Consider the following 17,327-nt stretch of genomic DNA (forward strand, 5'->3'; position numbering starts at 1 on the left):
TCGCGTGATGGTAAGCATGTCTCATCCAATTTTTTCATACTATCTATATACTCGTATGGGAATACACCTTTACGAGTTAATAGTATGAAATCATCAGCTGTTACATGTGGAAATTGCGACTTTAAAATTTTTAGTTGATCTAATATTAGTAATGACGAAAGTTTATCTAAACTTTCCGGGAGGAATTTGTACGAATCAATGAATCGTAATTTAATGTTTTTTCGACTGTCTCTTGATGTTTGCACTGTTTTCGAAAATGAAATATATTTTTCCTTTGTCAGTGGGAGGACGTTGGTTCTCCCCTCGAACGCGGTGGCTACTTCCTTGATAATGAAGTGTGCATCGTAACCCGATAAATTATGAAATACAATCGGAATGAAAAAAGGATTCTTATAGTTCAAATTACAATTCGAATGGGCCGGCCCTCGGAATCGTCCCGTCAGATGGCAATGATCGCGCACCCGCTGTTCATTTTCCTCAAATGGTTCTTCACAAATGTGACAATATTTATTTTCGCGAAATTGTTTCCATTCAACTGGTGTGAGCTCTATCATGGGGACCGTATGCAGTAAAACTTTTTCTATTTTTAACGCTAGCTCTTTTAAACAATTTACAAACCATTCTATACAATCATTACCACGATGAGAATGATATCCGGACAATGATTCATCGTACGAACATTTCACGTAGAAACCTGTACTGAAGGCCCGATGATGCTGATGTTGATTCTTTTTCTTTTGAAGATCATCGGTATCCTCCAGGACACATTCCAAATCTGCATATACGATGAATGGATGACGCTCTTTTCGATCGGGGTGATTGAAATGTAGCCACTTGTCCTTGTTGCTTGGTAGCCGGACAGCACATTCATTCATCTCCCCGCAATCCACATCATGTGTTTGCAATCTTTCCCGCGTTGGAAAATAATGCAAACAACTATAATTTAAAAAGAAAATAAATTCAAGCATTACAATAGAAACAAAAATTTTAATATATATATGTAGTTTATTTTTCTTGAAAAACTTACCGATCGCAGATGAACAGCTCCGATTTATGTTTGCTCAAATTGGATCCCACGAGACGAGATAAATTTTTTATCCATACGAAGTGACCAATTTGCCCCTCGCAAGAATTTTCCATGTATAATAAATTTACGTGTCTGTCCATTTTGTTGCGTGTCACATGGATCGGCACTATACGATCCTTCCTCATCCCATAAACATTGATTGAAATTTTATTCAATGCTTCAAACTTTCGCACACTGTTAACTGTTACGGGGAAAGAGATTCCTGTGAAGTTCAGCACTGTGGAGTAATGCGGGTAAGAGGAAACGCGATCACTATTATTCTCCGCGGGATATAGAGCAGCCACTACCGCCCACGCAAAACACGCATTGTCTCGTGATTTTACATTTATGACCGCTTTCTTCACACTCACATTTTTCGGAAGTCTAATGTGACACCCCGCACTTAATGGTTTATATTTATTGATGTTTAAACTTAAATTCATAATTCGAGCTAATGCCCACCCACTATCTCGTTCTTGAAATTCTTCAAGTGACGTCAGTGTGGGCTCAACAATTCGCTGCTCATACCATGCACTCAAGTCCGTCGATTCAAAAAGTTCGGTGTTTCGCACATTTATACTTTTATATGCATGCTTATCGCCCGCTGTGAACTCCCCATTGAAAACGGTGTTCACTTTTACACAATTATGTATTATAATTGACTCACGCACTTTTTCCAATACTATTGTCTTAGCATCTGTAAGGAATAGACGCGGATCAATATGATTATGGTTGATCACCGCACCGGTTGTCACTCGATTCTTAAATGCACTTTCGATCTCTCGCCAGATTAGACCACTATCACTTCCTGCACCAATGTGAACAAATTTTTGACTCGTTTGATGTTTCAATCCTTCTAGCCGTAGAATTTGAGCAGCAAGTCGATGGTGGAAACCTAGGCTCAAGCGAATGCGCTTCACTTGTGATTCCGCTTTTATCTCATCAATAAGTTCGTTGCACTTTTTTTCCCACTCATTATACTCTATGATGGAAGTGCAGAGTGCAGCTTGTTCACAAAGTTTCTTCTCAACATCTGCGAAATCCATGGTGGATAGAGACGTTGAGGAGGTGATAGAGGATGTGGACTGCGTGACAACTCAACCAAAACTGTGTCACTTTTGCTTGCCTTTTGAATAAAAACCTTTAACTCACAGGTAAAAAAAAACAATTCTTTCTGTTCTATTTTTCTCAAACATAACGATGGAACAAATCTGTTGCGAAAACTCAGGTTTCCTTATTGATTAAAGATATGGTCACCGAAGGCTATCGCAAAAACATGCACATTTTTCGGAGTTAGGACAAATTCTGAAAAAAAAATCTAAAGGAATATCTTTCAGACCGCTAATCACATAAGGGTTCCAGCGTGGACACGTTTCAAAATGGTCAACAATTTATCTCACATGCTATCTGAGAAAATAGTGTGAGAAAAAGGTACTGCAGAACCGCTAGAAGAAAAATTCACATTTAAATTCTTTCTGTTCTATTTTTCTCAAATATAACATTGGACAATCTGTTGGGCAAACTCAGGTTTCCGTATTGATTAGAGATATGGTCACCGAAGGCTATCACCAACACAAGCACATTTTTCGGAGTGAGGACAAATTCTGAAAAAAAAAAAAAAAATCTAAAGGAATATCTTTCAGACCGCTAATCACATAAGGGTTCCAGCGTGGACACGTTTCAAAATGGTCAACAATTTATCACACATGCTATCTGAGAAATAGTGTGAGAAAAAGGTACTGCAGAACCGCTAGAAGAAAAATTCGCATTCTTTTCAGTTAGACGTGTATTTTTACTATCCCAGAGATAATGTAGGATTGGATGTAGATAGTAGGTGGAAGTTTGAGAGTTTTTTTTTTTCATCCATTCTATAAACTTTAGCATTCATTTTTGGATGATTAGGTAAAAATTTTTTTACCTTTTATTACACTGAATATCTTCAAATATGATGAGATAAGTGAGCTGTTTTTTTTTTTTGTTTTTGAGAAAAGTGGGAAAAGCTTGCAGAGTGGGGTGAGTGCAAAAGGGAATAGCAAATTTGTCAGGAGCTCACAACTCTGCAAAGTTTTCTCAAAGCACAGTCATTTTTATTTTTGTTCGAGAGTCGATTCCCTTCGGTTTCTTCGTTTTTTATATTAAAAAGCAACACAATGTCAAGCAACGAAAACATCGTTCAATCCTGTGAATGTGATTCGACAAATCATGGATATCTCAAAGTGCGAAGTAAATTTACCGAAGAGGAGAAAAACATGTTAAACGAAGACTCTAAGGTGTGCATAGTCTCAGTGTATTATCGCACCGAAAGAGGTGAAAAATTGTGCGGTGTGTGCGTTCTTGGAGCGGGTGGTGAAATGTTTGAAAAACTGACCGCCGTGCGCATACATGAAACGGAGTCATGGAAAACTGTGTCTACAGCGAGTTGTCAGGATTGTAGGACTCGCTTATATCACGTCGTAACAGCAAATATCTGTCCGGACTGTGATCCATTTTAAAAAGAGTAAGTACCTTATTTTATTATTAATTTGAATGGAATCATGTCACAAAGAATTGAAAATTAATTTGAAAATTTTACTTCTATCTGTTTCAGAAACAGCATAAATATGAAAGATGATTCAAGAAAAATAAACACATATTAATACACACACACACACACACACACACACACACACACACACACACACACACACACACACACACACACACACACACACACACACACACACACACACACACACACACACACACACACACACACACACACACACACATTTTATTTTAAATTTGTATATTTCTTTCGTATAATATATGATAAATTTAACCTAAACGTGTAAGTTTATTTCATTCAACACTCGTCTCTCTCTCTCTCTCTCTCTCTCACTTGCATGCTATTTCCTTTCGGAAACATTCATCTCTCTCTCATTCTCACCATTTACCCCATCTAGCTATCTCCCTCTCTCTCCTCCTCCGGACCTGCAGACCCTTCGTCATGGGTCCTTCCCCCCTCCCCTCCACCGATATAGGGCCTACAGTAGTATAGCTATATAGGTTCTGGACTACGGCGCGGGGGATGACGTAGCGGGGCTTCCCCCCTCGCACCGCTTACCCCTCGCCCCCATTTGAGCCAGAACCCGCATAGACTTACTACTAAAATGGCTGACAGCTCTTTGATAACTCATAGGCACCATAAAAATTACGACAATCAAAATATAGACGGTGTTGTTATTAAAAACTTTAGTCACTTGAAATATTTATGTCCCCCATTCAAAATGAGCTCTTATAATTACTAAAGTTTCATTTAATCTATGACTCGTCAATAATACATGTAAATATTGTATTTTATGAGAATTTTACGGCTATCAACGACTCATGTTTGAAGTAGTCTTGAAAAACACCTGCTCGTAAGTGAGAATATGTAAAACAAATACGATTTTTTTTGGTACACTGCAATATGATGCAAGCACAACTAATTGATGTATGAATGTCAGGCCAAAATTGTCCCGACAAGAATCAAACGTTCGAAACAAACTATTCTGGAGGCAACCTACAGGTGAAATGCACTAACAACTACTACTACACAACTTCGATTAACCATAAACTAACCTAATCACGCTATTATTACTACCCAAAACGGTTGGGACAAGTACATTGATGCTTCCGTGTTTCCTGATCATATCACGAAAAATGTAATAAAAATTCCTTAAAAAAATTATGTGGCCAACTGTAAATAATTTCAACAGAACAATTGGAAAAAAATTTCACAAATTTTGACAAAACATTACATTAAAAAAAATACAAATCTGTAATTCGTTTGTAAAGTGAAAAAAATTCAAATAAAACATGAGAAATAAAAAACCGAAATATCGCGCTTGAAAACATTTCGAAAAACGATGCCCCATTTTTCTAATCTTATTTTAACAACTAAATCAATTTAAAAAAAAATGGCATCTAAGTTACTTACAGCATTAAAATTAATAATATCAATTCGAGGCCAAGTATTTTCTAATAAATTGAAAAAAGTTACCACTTGAATTACGTGCAGCACTAAAATTTATGATATCCAATCGCACGACAAGTAATTTAAGTAATCCAAAAAAATCACATGCAAGCTAGTCATTTCTTACTCTATGGTGGCAGAAACTTATAAGAAAATCGATTCAGACTTTCAGGATCTTCTGGTATTATTCATTATTCACAATATTCGACGTCGATTGGACCCATACAAATTATGTTTAAATATGAGTTAAAAGTAGTTGTCCGGCTATAAGAAATGACTAGCTTGCATGTGATTTTTTTGGATTTAAAAGCTTCTTAGAACAATTTCATAATGGTGATATTTGGAGTTACTCATAAATTACTTGTCCTTCGATTGATATCATAAATTTTAGTGCTGCACGTAACCCAAATGGTACCTTTTTTCAATTTATTATAAAATATTTGGCCTCGAATTGATATTATTAATTTTAATGCTGTAAGTAACTTAGATGGAATTTTTTTAAAATTGATTTAGTTGTTAGAATAAGATAAGAAAAATGGGGCATCGTTTTTCAAAATGTTTTCAAGCGTGATATTTCGGTTTTTTATTTCTCATGTTTTATTTGAATTTTTTTCACTTTACAAACGAATTACAGATTTGTATTTATTTTAATGTAATGTTTTTTCAAAATTTGTGTTATTTTTTTCCAATTGTTCTGTTGAAATTATTTACAGTTGGTCACATAATTTTTTTAAGGAATTTTTATTACATTTCTCGTGATATGATCAGGAAACACGGAAGCATCAATGTACTTGTCCCAACCGTTTTTTCCCTAAGGGTTTGATGAATATCCTTGATAATATTGATAATGAGAAAAAAAAATTAAACTTTGAGCTCAAATAACTCTTAAACCAATAGACTTAGCTAGAAATCATAAAAGACCTTTTTTGTAGAGCGTCAAATTCTCTATGAAAATATGTGTGTCTCGAAATTTTTAATTTATTTGTCCCAGAGTTATGTAATACTAAAGAAGGAATGGAATTTTTCTCATGTTATTCCCATAAGAATCTTAGGTTGGAATGCGGACTATCTTAGAGTTAATATTAAGAGCTCAAATTTTCAGGGAATTATTTTTAATTAATTTGGAAGCATCTAAGCCCCTGGGAGCAAAGAAATTCGAAAACACATCTTTTAAGGACCACCCTAATGTAGATATATATATTGTGACGGTTTTTTTTTTAATCGTCTTGTAAAATTTCAAAATTCACGGAGAGAAAACTCCAAGCGAAGTTCTCCCGTCTCCTCCGCTCGTTACACTGGCCACGCACCGAAAATACGAAGCCTTTATGGGATAAAAAGAATGAAAATGTACGTTAATTGACGCAACGCGATTTATTTAATTTTTTTTGAGCTATTCCTGATTGGGAAACAAATTGGGAGAGCGATGAGTCCTTCGAATCGAATCTTGTAGACGAGAGGAAAAAGGGGAGGAAGGAGAAGCGTATTCAAATGGTCAACGAGCCTTCACGACGACTTACGAGAGAACGAAGAGGGAGGAACACACACACACCACCAAATACAACATCGAACACTCGAACGTTCCCGAAAGTTCGGGAAAAATCTTCGAAATTAAAATCCAGGGGAGTCCCGTCAATAGGGGCGTCTAACCCTTTGAGAAGTTTAACATCGTCGGCAGTAACGTGATCGAAATTCCGGAAAACTTTCTCCTCTCTCCCGAATAAGTAATCATCGTTGTTATATTCGGGCCAGGGGTATTTTTCACCATTAATAATTAAATAATCAGTCCCGCGATAATTCGGGGCCCCGTCCAACGCCCAGTTATGATAATCGGTGCTATGCACCTGTCATAGGGCGAGCATACGTTAGAGAATCATCGTTAGAGACGAGAGGAGAGGGGAGCGGTAACGTACTGCCCAACAACGATCGATTTCGTCAGATTTTCGCGAAGTATCGAGCGGGTGAGACGTGTGATCCCGAGAACTATCGTATCGCTGTGAGTCTTTTTTTTGTATTCTCCGTTCTGTTCGTTGGGCTCTCGCTAAATAAATTATTCCCGGGGAATTCTAATCCTTTTGACGAGTTTCACTTTCCTTTCGAAAGTAAAACGGGGAGAATTGAGTCAATCCCGAAAAGAAAGATAATCTCGAGAAAAACGTGGTCACGGCGGTGATTCCGACACGTGCGGATTTAGCCGGTCGAATTAATAATCGTGCTTCGATCTCGTGAATTATAGTAATCACAATGAAGTCCCGATAAGTGCGTGGCTACCGCGAAGATCTCAATTTTGTTTTGTCGCGAAATAAGTAATTCGTTCAATTGATTGCACGGGAAAAAGTCGGGAACATACGTATGTGAGCGTGCGAAGGAGTGAGAGAGGACGAGAGTGAGTGGATCGGGGTTTCGAGTGCGCGTGAGAGAGACAGCTCGGCCGAGTAACCGAATAGCGGGGGCTCGGTGTTTTACACCTTCTTTATTCTCTCTCCAGAAAGAAAATTTAACATCGAATAATATTCTCTCACCGCGAGTAGAACCGTGGCAGAGATACGAGCCCGCGAAATTCCATGTAAAGAGTAGAACCCCGATCGTATGTGTGTGAGTATTGAGTGTGTGTGACGGTTCGCGACTTTCGCCCGGCTCTCGTAATCCCGTAAAATTTCTTTTCGTTTTGTAAGAATCGTCAAACAATCGAATCTCGTCGTAGCAAATTGAATGTAATTTTAAAGAAGATCGAACTAAACCAATTAAATGTGAATAAAATTAAGTGACATAATTATTTCTTGAAATCTCGTGGTTGTTCTTACAACACCCCGCCCTTCCCGCTGAATCGAGCCGGCAAACGGTTCTTCTCTCTCGTCGTCGAGCCGCTTTGCGGCTGGCGCCCATGAAATTTTTCCATCGAACAAATAAATCGACGAAAGAGAGAGAGAGAAACTTTTGTGACGCTATCGTTTAAAGTCAACAAAGAAAAATTTCGGTCACAATATATATATATATATATGTAAGACAAGTGAGTATTTTGGTGACACATTTAAAAAAATACATGGTTGGCAAAGGCTGGGCTACTCTGGGGTTTTTGACCTTAAAATTCCGTCTTTTTTTTTGAAAAAAAAAAAAAAAAAAAAAAAAACAAAATTCTTTTTTTTCAATTTTTTTAATTTGAACAAAGAAAAAAGAAAATTTTTGAGAAGTAAATGGGTGGGTCTCTCCGGCGCGAAGCGCCGGAGAGACGGAATTTTAAGGTCAAAAACCCCAGAGTAGCCCAGCCAAGGAGCGCAACGTTTGTCATCCATGTAATCTTTAAAATAACCATTGGCAAACGTTGCGCTCCTTGGCTGGGCTACTCTGGGGTTTTTGACCTTAAAATTTCGTCTCTCCGGCGCGAAGCGCCGGAGAGACCCACCCATTTACTTCTCAAAAATTTTCTTTTTTCTTTGTTCAAATTAAAAAAATTAAAGAAAAAAAATTCTTGAAAAGTAAATGGGTGGGTCTCTCCGGCGCTTCGCGCCGTAGAGACGGAATTTTTAGGTCAAAAACCCCAGAGCAGCCCAGCCAAGGAGCGCAACCTTTGCCAACCATGTAGTTTACAAATTAACCATTAAGTAAATTTTTCCGGCGCGAAGCGCCGGAAAAATCTAATTGAGGCATTTCGGTGATAGTCACCAAAGTGCATAAAAGTCACCGAAATACTCATTTTATATTAAAAAAAGTCACCAAACTACTCATTTATCATATATATGCATACACACCTATATATAATAGGTGTGTAAAACCTATTAATGTAAGCCCCCGCTCGGGCTAAAATAGCAACTTAAAAATTCAATTTCTCAATAAATATTGCCAGTCGCCAAAAATCCTTTTCGGCTAAGTCTTATATTGTTATATAGAAGCAGTATGCAAAATTTCAGCTCAAAATTCGGCTTCCGCTTTTCGGAAGTTTATCCCAGTTTTTCTGGGTATTTTGGCGCGGCCGTTTAGTTTTGCGGAAAATTTCCCAAATAACAATTGCCCGAAATACAATTTCCCGAAAAATCAATTCCCCAAAAACAATTTCCCAAAAATACAATTCCCTGAAAATACAATTCCCCGAAAACATAATTCCCCGAAAAAACAATTTCCCAAAAATACAATTCCCCGAAAATACAATTCCCCGAAAACATAATTCCCCGAAAATACAATTTCCCGAAAAACAATTCCCCGAAAATACAATTCCCCGAAAATACAATTCCTCGAAAATACAATTCCCCGAAAATACAATTTTCCGAAAAACAATTCCCCGAAAATACAATTCCCCGAAAATACAATTTCCCGAAAAACAATTACCCGAAAACACAATTTCTCGAAAATTCAATTCCTGAAAATCCCGTTCCCCGAAAGTACAATTTCCCGAAAAATCAATTTCCTGAAAAACAAGTTTCCAAAAATACAAGGGTCCGTCGTTTTGGCACGACTGTTCTGACGCGGCCGTTTGTGGCACAAGATATTTGAGCACGGGGACATTCAGATGCAAGGATTTGACGCAGCACTTCGGGCGCAGAGACGTTGGGGCGCGAAGACATTTTTACGGAACCTTATCGGCGCTAAGATTTTTTAAAATCAAAACTAAAATATGCAAAACATTAAATAAAATTATATCGTGAACGCTGAAGAAAAGAATGGTAGCTGCAAAGGGTTCGATTTTTTATGGATTCGCGATTTTCTGCGGTTTTTCATTTTCGCACGATAGAGGATGGGATTTGGTACTCATGATAATTAATTTAAAATTTTAATCGTCACTCTCGAGGGCTTCGCCCCCTGCGACTCCCATCGCCCGCGTTGGGATATTATACGAGTACTTAGCATCGAAAAATTTATACCCCTAGGGAAAAAAAAGTTGGGACAAGTACATTGATGTTCCCTAGTTTCCTGATCATATCACGAAAAGTGTAAAAAAAATTCCAAAAAAAAAATCATAAAACCAAGTGTAAATAATTTCAACAGAACAATTCGAAAAAAATTTCACAAATTCTGAAAAAACATCACATTAAAAAGAAAATAAATCTGTAATTCTTTTGCAAAGAGAAAAAAAATTCAAATAAAACATGAGAAATAAAAAACCGAAACATCGAGCTTGGGCTATACTTGTTAATATTTGACGTCAAAACTTTGGCCACGTTTCTAGATTATAGCTTTGTATCCCAAAGTCAACACATTATATAGGTCATAAGTAAAGATATAAGGAAAAACCATTGAAATTCGTGATTGAAAATCTAAAATAATACATCGGTTTTAAATTATATATTAATTTTGATAGCTCATAATTTTCTCATGTACGTTTCCAAGCAGTATATTTTCATCCAAATTCTTCGCCGCAAATTCGTTCCGTCATTACAAATTATATATTTTTTTCCTTGGAATAACTTCTGCATATAAATATTTTAGTATAACTCTCATCCCATCACTTGCGTGGAAAAAATCAGTCAGATACATTTTGTGTTCAAGATTTTTTATATTATTAAGCATTTTCAATTTACTTTTTGCAACAAAATTATATGAAATGAAACCATTAAAGATCATTTTAGCAAAACATTTCAGTCTTTGGAATTATGGTAAAACCATAACTGATGAAGCATCAGCCATCGAAGCTGCCAAAGCATGGCTTCTTATACCAAACCGAATTCCACACTGTCCATCATGCAAAAAATGTATGAACGCCGAACGCAACAATGACTACAAATTAGGATTTCGATGGCGTTGTAGACGCAAAAATTGCAACGTAATCAAATCACCCTTGAAAAAAACATTTTTCGAGCATAGTAACGTATCAATTTATAAAACGTTGCTATTGCTTTTTCATTTCTTCCGAAAAGATAAAGATTCACAGGCAGCCCAAGATGTTGGTGTCACAAAAAAAACAGCCATCCAGGTCTATCATTACTTTCGTGAAGTCTGTGAAGTAGCCGAAGCTCATGATAGAGAACCGATCGGTGCAAAAAATGACATCGTAGGAGTAGATGAAACTCACTTATTTACAAACAAATATCACAGAGGTCGGTTACTGAAAAGACAGACCTGGAGTTTCGGATGCGTGAGTCGACTCACAAAAAAAATTCACGTTGAACTTATTGCATATAAACATAGAACAACATTGGATCCTATTATCGAGCAAAATGTAAAACGAAAATCTTACATAATATCAGACCAACACAAATCTTATACAGGCGTACACTTGCGATTGGGAATGGCAGGACATTTCTCAGTCAATCACAGCCGTGAATTTGTTGCGGGTATCGTTGACATTCCAGTACACCCTAGTCGGGGACATCCTACATCGGACTCCGAACTAGTAAGGTGCAAAATACACACCAATACAATCGAACGACAATGGCTCGAATTAAAACGTCACTGTCGTTCATGCCGAAGCCATCAGCGACTGCGATGGTATATGGGTGAATACATGTACAGACAAAATATTCTGCGCTATTTGCCCAGTCCTGCCGCTCAATTTCGTCGATTTCTACGCGATATTCATCGTGTTTATCCTGGTCTAGGGAAACATGGCATTCGGATTTCCAATTGCCGATGTCGACCAAATTGCACAGGTAATGACAAAGCAAACACGTGAAAAACTCGTGAACGAAAAAAAAGAATTCATCTTTAATTACTTACGTACGGACCTACGAAACAACGTTCTAAGAGAAAGCCCGAAAATACTTTTTATGACTTGAAATATTTGCCTGAGGAAGAAAATAATAGCAAGTAACGAAAAAATGTCTAGCTTCTAATTTGAACGAATAAAAAGTTCCCAGGAAAGAACATGGATATCTTCAATGGAGAAAACAAATTGAGAATGAAATAGAATTGAATATGAAAAACAATTAAAATAAAAAATAAAATAAAAAAAAACAAAAACAAGCTTTTTTCGTAATGTAAAGACGAAAATTATAATTGAAGTTTAAAGAAAAAGATAAAATTGAAAAAAATTGATACAAAATTTTTTTTTCAAATAAAAATAGAGAGATGTGTGTGTGTGTGTGTGTGTGTGTGTGTGTGTGTGTGGGGCGCGCCCGCGCGCGCGGTCGCGCACAAAATGACAAATCATGCGATTTGGTCATTTTCAATATACACCAATATACATTGCCCCGAAAGATACACCCCAACCTATTATTATTCACTAACTGTGCGAACGTTTGTTTGTCCCGCACTTCGTAACGTCAAACCCCGGCCGGTTCGTTACGACACAGCTATCAAAGGGAACTCGCATATATAACCTACATTATTACATATGATATATAATCACGCAACTGACGATATATTTACACTTGACAATATTCCGTGCACTCTGGTTTAATTTAAAGATTATCTCAGTAGACACTTATTTCCAATCGAACAAAATAATGAAACATTGAAAAGTTTCGTTGACATGAGCATCGCGCATTTTTTAATATTTTTCATTTTCACGCACAGATCACAATCTACATTTACGCGGCCGCTTTTATACCGGTTTAGTATACCACAAGTTTTAACAAAATCAATATTAGTATACACTTTCTTAGATGACGCGAAAATTATTTTTATTTTCCCGCACGCACTTCCTAACATCATAACCCCAAACGTCAATACGACGTGAAACTTCGGCTGGTGACTTTCGAGTGATTAGTGATTTCGAGCTCTCGAGCTCCTCAGCTTTCCGCCAAACTTCCTTGCTCTTTTTATTGAATGTCATTGGCCCAAAAATTCTCTCACCCTTCATTGGTTGCAGCAAAATTTCTCTCACCAGGGATTGGTGATCATGGGGGCCAAGGGGCCTATGTTTGTAGCGGTTGGAGTACGCGTATACACATGCGTCAAATCCTGAATGTGTTAGTAACTTTTGCATAATCTTAAGCCCGTGCAAAGTTTTTTCTCAGAAATTACGACACTGATCATGCTGATTTTGGGCTCATTCGACAGAGACCTTCTTAATTAGATAAAAGTTCAATTTTCAAAGCCGTACATAACTCATGAGTTTCGTAATTAAAGAAAATGACATGTCAATTTTACCTCCATCACCGCGAATCGTTTTATTCAGAGAAAGTATAGTCTCGGCGAGAGCCTCAGGCCAGCAGACGACAGGGCTGTCAATGTACTTGTCTCGAGACTCTGCCGAGTCTCTTGATAAAGAAAAGCGCAAATACGCGTACAAGTGCATGCATTGTATCTATACCATGTACTGCACAAATTCATTGTCAACATTACTCACAATCTTGGCGTGCATGGTTTTCAATCGAAACTTCGGCGAAGGAATGCCTCATCCGACCATATATTTGGAGAAAACTTGAATATCCAATAATGTAATTGTTTATTAATTTGCCATCCCTTTTCCATCTAACTATTTAATTGAGTAGTTCGATGTGAGATCCCGCCCTGTGTACATAAAGAAAAATATCTATGCTCGACTAGTTCGATTGATAAATTCATTACACTAAATGTTTCCTATTCAACACGTTTTCTTTTCTCAAATCAATCTTTACACAGCTTACTCCTTTGTTCATCCATTTCAGAACTTGTGTAATTCATCCAATCATCTGCCCATTTGGTAAAAAAATGAGTGTACGGACAAACGAGTGAAAGTGACGCGTGGATAAGTTAGAATGCCTATGCGCATGAAAGTGTTACGCAAATGGCTCAAATAAAACTGACTCGAATCCAACTGGCGTTCGTTATCAACTCTGCCCTTGAGCAATATACACGTCACAAGGTAACTCGTTATAAAGAACCCATGGTTTTCGAATCGCCAGGTTAAGTTGTTTGGTAGAGCCTTTCCAGGGCTGTATTACATGTTAGGATGGTAATACTCGTAACAATAGGTCTGTTGCCCAACGGTGTCTTTATAAACGGCGCAGTCTTCCTTCGTAGTCAGAATGAGGATCGAGATGAGAAGTGGAACGAATATAGTGAATATTAGGATACTTATCAAAATGTGGATTAGTATAGATGAGGATCGTTTCCTTTCTCCGGACGTCGGTCGTAGCAAACCATCGCTGTTGTGGAAGAGTGAGGATGAACCTGAATAAATACGATGCGAAACGGCAAAGAATGCGGAGGACGATGTCTTCGGGTTTACACAAAGGAGATGATCACGAGTATTTGGCACAAACGATTTATTTACTTTTACACAAATGGCACTTCACTCGCTTTCGAATAACAGTTTTCCGCGTTTAATATTTTTATGTCGCGAACGTGGAATCGTTATCCCGTACTCTGTATCGCAAGGGTTTTAATCAGCGTAGCAACTAATTTACCGGATTAGAGAGGGAGAACCTCTCTCTGCGAGTGACAGTTGACGAATCTAACGTAAGTCGTTGATGCTCAATTATGCAGAGCGCTAATGTTGAAGAGCGATTGGTGGGGCACATGATCTTTATCTGGCTTATTCTCACGGGTGAAGAAGTGCATGGGTGGTTTCGGACTATCAGTAATGAAATAAGAATACTGCATTTGGAGTCTATACATCCGGTGCGATTGGACATCGAAAGAGAATATATTTCCTATATATGATTTTATTTTATAATAAAAATAAAGATTTGCTTTAATTGAGGCAATTCTAGGTGGTTGGCTTAACAAAAGAGTGGCTGTATCTATCCGTACAAGATTAAGCCATATAAAGGGAACGATTCATTTCATTTCTTTATCCGTTCGTTTAATTGTTCAATTTTATCCATAAATTTCACCCACCTATATTTACCAAATCATTATATAACAGGGCCTCTCTTATTTTATTGGGGGATCGGTTTTTTCACAATCGTTTATACAATACTAATTAATTATTGTTTTCATAGTAAATTTAAACAATTGTTTCTTCCCGAGCTTCCGATTGAAAACCATGCACGCCAAGTTTGTGTGTAATGCTGACAATGAATTTGTGCAGTACATCGTATAGATACAATGCATGCACTTGTACGCGTATTTGCGCTTTTCTTTATAAAAGGTTCTTGTATCATATTGTGTAAAATGTTTCAAGTTTATAACCTGAGCTGGCATAAAAGCTGATGATAATCTCTTAATAACACCGGCACACAAAAAAGAAAAAGTGGTAAGTACCTAGAACCGGACCCATCAATCTCTACGTATTTTGGCCCGCTGAATCCGAATCCGAGGTCAGATTGACCAATATACCTCCAAAATGTTGAGTAAATTCCTAAAAACCGCAAAAATTGCGGAAAATCGCTGTTAAGAGCATAATAAAAATTCTCTTCGCCTTAGGCAGGGATGTTTTTTATGTAATTTGACCCGCTAAATCTGAATCGGGGGTTAGATTGACTGATACACCCCCAAAATTTTGAGTAAATTCCAAAAAACCGCAAAAATTGCGGAAAATTGCTATTTAAAGCTTGATAAAAGTTGTCTTCGACCATACGCGGGGCTGTTTTTCATGTAATGTGATACGTTGAATCTGAATCGAAAATTAGATTGACTGATACATCTCCAAAATTTTTAGTAAATTTCAAAAAACCGCAAAAATGACAGAAAATTGCTGTTTAAAGCATGATAAAAGTTGTCTTCGACCTTAATCGGGGGTGTTTTTTTATATAATTTGATGCGCTGAATCTGAATCTGGAGTCAGATCGGCTGATTTACCCGCAAAATTTTGAGTAACAGCGAAAATCTCTAAAAATGGGTAAAAATCGCTAGCATGGGTAAAAGAAGAGTTTTATTGATCTAAATCGAGTACGCTCTTTTTGTATTTTGATGCGCTGAAACCAAAACCGGGCGTCTATTTAACTCGTACGTCTCCAAAATTTTGTTTCCATAAAAAAAATTGGCTAAAATTATTCTTTACGAATTTCAAGCAGCTCAATCCGATTCCGGTAGCTAGTAGTCCCAATCATGCGTACTTTCATTGAAGATCGTCTAAAGTAACAAAAAAATAGCAAAAAAATGTCAAAAAATAGTTTTTTAAATGTTTTACATATGCATGATTCATCTTAAACTGTACACGAATAAAAAGATTTATATATTCTGTACGCAATAAACTAGAAACTGGGGAAAATTACAAAAAACTTGAATATAAAACTATCGCAGGCATGATTGTTCATTCAATTCTGCTTAATTGATTTTTTTCCCTTTCCCAAATAATATGAGAAGAAAAAAATCTTCATCTATCTTAAACCGTCCTTCTCTTGTAACGGATTCTTTTCTCTTCGAACGACCTATGCAGTCGGTTTCTCTTCCTCTTTCTATCTTCTCTTCCTCTTTCTCTCTTTAGCGTCCAGCGAAAATCTGCCATCATATTGATATTCCATCTTCCCTGATACCGATTCTCCATTTCGCTGATGTCTCGATGAAATCTTTTTCCTTGTTCTTCACTTAGATCTCCAAGGTTTTCAGGAAAGTAGTCGAAGTGGGAGTGTAGAAAGTGCAATTTGAGATTCATCAAGCAACCTAAGTTTCTATAATTTTCCAACAACTCTTCAACTAAATCCTGGTAAGTCTCACTTTTCTCATTTCTCAGAAAGTTCTGAGAAACGTTTTTGAAACTTTTCCATGCTGCCTTTTCAGTATCGTTCATTTTTTTAATGAAATTTTCGTCTCCAAATAAACTACAAATTTGTGGTCCATCAAATATACCCTCCTTTAATTTCGCATTACTCATCGCGGGAAACTTTTCTCCCAAATACTGGAAACAATCGCCATCTTTATCCAGAGCTTTGACATACTACTTTATAAGACCAAGCTTAATTTGGAGTGGTGGTTTCGAAGGATCGATCAATGATGTTCGTATGGCGTTGTTACGACCTAGATCGAAGTTTGTTCTCGTTGGCCACCCTTTCTGAACATAGTGTTTTTTTCTGTCTCTACTGTCCCATAAACATAAATAGCAGGGATTTTTTGTGAACCCCGATTGTTGGCCTAAAAGTAGTGTTGCAATTTTGAGATCATCACAAATTTCCCATTGATGTTCCGAATACTTTATGTTCTCCAATACCAATTGTAAATTTTCGTAATTTTCTAAACAAACCCACTGCATAGGTCGTTCGTAGAGAAAAGAATCCGTTACAAGAGAAGGACGGTTTAAGGTAGATGAAGATTTTTTTCTTGTCATATTATTGTGGAAAGTGAAAAAAAAAATAATTAAGCAGAATGAAAGAACAATCATGACTGCGATAGTTTTATATTCAAATTTTTTATACAATTTTCCCCAGTTTCTAGTTTATTGCATACAGAATACATAGATATTTTTATTTGTGTACAGTTTAAGATGAATCATGCATATGTAAAACATTTTTAAAAAACTATTTTTTGACATTT

At 36.9% G+C, this 17,327-nt stretch overlaps 1 protein-coding gene across 3 annotated transcripts in view; it reads right to left on the reverse strand.

Annotated features, from left to right (window-relative positions):
- Positions 1 to 17,327, reverse strand: part of grnd (grindelwald) — a 318,742-nt gene that overhangs the window by 63,106 nt on the left and 238,309 nt on the right. The window contains exon 6 of one of the 3 annotated variants that reach the window (XR_006262810.1): positions 13,279 to 13,442. The exons of the other annotated variants lie outside the window; for them this stretch is intronic. The gene's annotated coding sequence lies outside the window, so the exon portion shown is untranslated. The remainder of the gene's footprint in view (positions 1 to 13,278; positions 13,443 to 17,327) is intronic. 3 annotated transcript variants of the gene reach the window in all.

Source organism: Venturia canescens, chromosome 1 (genome assembly GCF_019457755.1).
Source record: "Venturia canescens isolate UGA chromosome 1, ASM1945775v1, whole genome shotgun sequence".
Lineage (NCBI taxonomy): Eukaryota > Metazoa > Arthropoda > Insecta > Hymenoptera > Ichneumonidae > Venturia > Venturia canescens.